Here is a 5327-nt window from a genome sequence, read left to right as displayed (position 1 = left end):
TCTTAACGACACTTGTAAAAGTCACACTTTAATTGTAGTGGCGTAAAATGAATCCGTACAGTATTTTATACACCTTGTGAAATGATTGCAAGCATCAGTCTTTCAGTCTGTATACTTCACAGCACCTACAGAAACACTTACACCTGATGAGGCAACAGCTTTGCTTTCCAAGGCTTTTATTGTAAACTGAGGCAACATGAAACCCTTCTGTGATATTGTAATTAACGCTAGTGGCGAATTACTGCAGCCTAATATGCTTAAAATGACACACAGGCTTGAGGAGGTAGTTTGCCGATGCTGCAGCAGCACTTTCAATACAATCCTAAAGCACTTTGGCAATCAGCTGATCGAAAGTCATTAACCAAAGGGCGATAACTTGGTTGGTAAGTTTACAAGCAGCCACAAAAAGAGTTTATACGATCTATCAAACAAGAGTGAAAACAGAGGATTGTAAAATAAAGCTGAACATGTCACATTTAACCAAAGACTACTGATGCAGATAAGAAGCTAGCAATATATGTTCTATAATATGATTAAAAGGGATACATATTTACCTTAGACTCCTAATACCTTATACATTGCAGTTAGATGTAATGTTAGCACTATTATATATTATATTTATATATATATATATATATATAGATATCAGCAAGCTCGCCCCTCCCAGTTGACAGATGAAATTGATCCAGGGTATGCCCCTTTCATACGAGAGGGTTATGTGTCTTTGCAAGGAAGTGAAAAAAAATTCCTTGTTAAGATACTGAGAGACACAGGTGCTATCGATTCATACATAACTGAGGGTGTTCTTCCATTTTCCTCGGTAACTGACACTGGAAGTGGTGTATTGTTCAAGGGAATGGGGATGCAGTTGTTGTCTGCTCCAAAGCATCGGTTGGTGTTGTCCTGTGATTTACGGCAGGGTGAGGTTGCCATGGGAGTCCGGCCATCTTTGCCTGTTCCAGGAGTGGCAGTCATCCTCGGAAATGATTTGGCTGGCGGCAGAGTGTGGCCTGATGTGCCTCTTTCACCAGTGGTGTCCTCTAAGCCAGTGAGGGGTGAGCTTGCTGACCCTGAGAAGAAGCTGACAAAGGTAGTTCCAGCTTGTGCAGTAACACGAGCCCAGACCTATAAAGCACAAGATAAAAAAGTCATTTCTGAGAATATTGTTTTGGTGCTACCTGTTGTTCCATTGTCTGTCTCTCGTAGTGAATTGCCAAAGAAGCAGCAGTAGGATCCAACTTTGCTGGAGCTCTTGTCCCAGGTTCACCCCAGTTTACCAGTCCCACTGAGGAAAGTCATCACCAAAGAATCCGGCGTGCAGGTGATTGTCAAAGTGGATAAAACCATGCAGTGCTCGCTGGGTCCTAAAACGCTGTTCTGCTCAGAGGGAGTGCCCCTGTCAAAGTCCCCCAAGAGCCCGGGTCTGGTTAAAGCAGAGGGGAAGGCCCCAGACTGCACTACACCGGTGAGCCACATGCGCTTCCTGCGGCCTGTGTCAATCTACTCCCCCGTGTTTGACCGCAGAATCTCCAGGAAGAAACTCAGCTATGCGGATGAAAGTGAAGGAGAAGCCGACGAATCCGTGGATCACGTTGTGTCAGGGCATGAATGTGAGAAGGGTGACAGTGGCGAAGAGGACACCGGGAAGGACTTCAAGACAACTTTCCACAGGTCTACAAAGGGGTCCAGCTTTCAGTTCTTGGAGCAGAGGTATGGCTTTTTCCACTACAAGAAATGCAACATCCGGTGGGAGAGTGCGTATGTTTGGTGCATCTCTGGAACCAGTAAGGTGTACTACAAGCAGGTCTGCCGGAAGTGTCAGGTTGGGTTTAACCCCTACAGGGTGGAACCCATCCTCTGCAAGGACTGCTCTCAGACTACCTGCAACTGTGAGAAGAAGCTGCGGCACATTAACATGAAGAGGCCTCACCGCCAGGACCTGTGCAACCCGGTATCACAGTGAGATGTGAACATGTGACGCTTTACCATTGCTGGGAGACGTGAAGATGTCACGGTTTCGTCTTTTCAAAACGTGAAAAGCGTGACAGCTACACGGTATTGTTAACCCATGTTAACCAGTGGAGAAATAACCGGAAATACCAAGCAAATGCTACCCCGACGTAATGATTTATTTTTTAATAGTCACACTCAATTACAGCGATTTTCTTGTTGCCCCAGCTGGTCGACACCTCTTTTAGCATAAACAAAGGCATTAATGTATTAAATCGATGTTAATCCATGCGTGTGGATGTGGAATTAACGGACGTGACGTTGTGCGATTGAGTTGCCAAGCAACAGCTTCGGTTCATGTTAATTTACAAACTATTCAACTACAACCGTAGTTATATTTAAAAACATGTTAGAAGGCCTCACGAAATACTTTAATGCACATTAAAATGTAAATGTGAAGGAATGTGTGTATAACAAAATACATCGGTCATTAAACGAAACCGGAAACAGACGTAGGCAGGATCCTCAGCTCGATGATTGGATGGTTATCCGTAATGCATGCTGGGATTTGGTGTTTATGTGATGTGAAATCTGAAAACGTTTTTTAAAAATACAATAATACTTTATTCCGAGTGTGCTTGCTTTACTCTTTGAAAGTCATCACATAACGGCATTGTAATACACGGTTCGGCTGCATTAAATATTACATATCTGCCGTAGTTCTCTATTTATAGAGCCCTGATGAGAAGACTTCTAGACAAACATGAGAACTGCCGCCAAAACTGAATACGTGACGTTGATCATAAATATATAAGCAATTATACAACATCTTACATTTCTTTTCACACAATGCGTCTCCTTGCAGTATCAACACTAATTCGGCTGACTTTTATATTTGATGCAATTGGTAGATAGGCTGTATTTACACCATAACCGTGCAGAGCTGATAGAAAGGGACACCTGGTGGTCAAAGCACGTTATTGAATTTTATTATTTTATTATTAGATATTAATAGGATCTCTATAAAGTATATTCATTACTCGTTATTCTCTACTAATAGTTCATTAAAGACTGTATATAATGACTAGTTTGAACATCCCTTTCAAGATTTCAAGATTTTATAAGCTAAGGTTTATTGACATATCATATTATACACAACTACGGTGTAGTTATGCAATGAATGAAAAACTTGGGTCGCAGGTTCCTCAACAGTGCATTACAAGACATCTATCAATATGTGTGTATACTCCACCATTAAACTGTCATTCTGCACATTTCTTATACTATCTACATACATCTTATAAGAGTATAATACATATGTATAATATCAGTTTAATAATAAACAAATAAGTGCTTAAACATAGTTAACATTGCAGGAAAGCAATATATTAGACGTTAAGTACTTTGTCAGGCTTAATATTTATCTGTAGATACAAATGTCACTGTGTGTGCTGTGTGCTCTGCATGTGTGACCATTAAAGAATCAGAATACCTTTATTAGTTCCACAGAGGGGAAATGTGCAGCGTTACAGCAGGAAAGAGCCACAGACAGCTTAGTGTTGCATATCTTACATGCGTTAAAAAAGTACTAAGTTAGAATAAAATAAACAATATGCTAAAAAAGTACTAAGTTATAATATATTAAACAATATGCTAAAAAAAAGATAAAAAGTTACATAATTTTCAAAAATACAGATCAAAAACAAAACGGCATATATATTGATTTAGTGGCCAGGTATAAATTACACAGTTATTAATGGCATATATATATTGCACATATTGCACAAAGTTGGTTTGTATTTAGCAGCAAGGGGTGTTATAGTCTGTGTTGTGGTGTGTGTAGGAGGGTCTACAAGGGGCAGCGCTGGTTGTAAAGTCTGACCGCTGCAGGAAGGAAGGACTTGCGGTTTCAAGAGGGTTTCATCCCTCCATATTCTTCTTAAAGCTTTTTTCTTATTCAAAATAAGACCTTAACCTAAAGTACTCTTTAATGTTTAAATTAAGCCTTATTAGTTTGTCTGTTTTGCACATCCTCCTATTAATATCTAATAATAAAATAATACAATTCAATAACGTGCTTTGACCACCAGGTGTCCCTTTCTATCAGCTCTGCACGGTTATGGTGTAAATACAGCCTATCTACCAATTGGATCAAATATAAAAGTCAGCCGAATTAGTGTTGATACTGCAAGGAGAAGTATTGTGTGAAAAGAAATGTAAGATGTTGTTTAATTGCTTATATATTTAAGATCCACGTCACGTTTTCAGTGCCTCATGTTTGTCTAGAAGTCTTCTCATCAGGGCTCTATAAATACAGAACTACGGCAGATATGTAATATTTAATGCAGCCGATCCGTGTATTACAATGCCGTTATGTGATGACTTTCAAAGAGAAAAGCAAGCACACTCGGAATAAAGTATTATTGTATTTTTTTAAAACGTTTTCAGATTTCACATCACATAAACACCAAATCCCAGCATGCATTGCGGATAACCATCCAATCATCGAGCTGAGGATCTTGCCTACGTCTGTTTCCGGTTTCGTTTAATGACCGATGTATTTTGTTATACACACATTCCTTCACATTTACATTTTAATGTGCATTAAAGTATTTCGTGAGGCCTTCTAACATGTTTTTAAATATAACTACGGTTGTAGTTGAATAGTTTGTAAATTAACATGAACCGAAGCTGTTGCTTGGCAACTCAATCGCACAACGTCACGTCCGTTAATTCCACATCCACACGCATGGATTAACATCGATTTAATACATTAATGTAGCCTTTGTTTATGCTAAAAGAGGTGTCGACCAGCTGGGGCAACAAGAAAATCGCTGTAATCGAGTGTGACTATTAAAAAATAAATCATTACGTCGGGGTAGCATTTGCTTGGTATTTCCGGTTATTTCTCCACTGGTTAACATGGGTTAACAATACCGTGTAGCTGTCACGCTTTTCACGTTTTGAAAATACGAAACCGTGACATCTTCACGTCTCCCAGCAATGGTAAAGCGTTACATGTTCACGTCTCACCGTGATACCGGGTTGGACCTGTGTTGTCGCTGAAAGGGCTCGAGGTTGTCCTGCGACGCCACCTACAGCTTCAAATACCTCGTCTGAGCTGCCCTGCATGTTCGCTCGGGTTTGGAAGCTCCCATTCCTCAGCAGACATTCAGTACATGGGATGGGGATGGGACCCACCTGCTGTGGCGCTGATTCCAGGATATAAAAGGGCTGCAGAACAGGCTCTCGGTCTCTCTCAGCTGCCCTGCTCGGTGCAGCAGGACACCGCTCCTTTGTTCTGTTTTATTGTTGTTTGTAACCACTGTGGTGCATAAAATAAATGATTGTTTTGGGCAACTCCGGTGTGGAACTGT

General features: G+C 40.5%; 1 pseudogene; it reads left to right on the top strand.

The window, feature by feature from the left end:
* Window positions 1-856: 856 nt before the first annotated feature.
* Window positions 857-5070, top strand: LOC117559957 (annotated as a pseudogene).
* The last annotated feature ends 257 nt before the right edge of the window (window positions 5071-5327 follow it).

The sequence above is a fragment of the Gymnodraco acuticeps genome, unplaced genomic scaffold (assembly GCF_902827175.1).
Source record: "Gymnodraco acuticeps unplaced genomic scaffold, fGymAcu1.1, whole genome shotgun sequence".
NCBI lineage: Eukaryota > Metazoa > Chordata > Actinopteri > Perciformes > Bathydraconidae > Gymnodraco > Gymnodraco acuticeps.
This window is presented reverse-complemented; position numbering and strand designations above follow the sequence as displayed.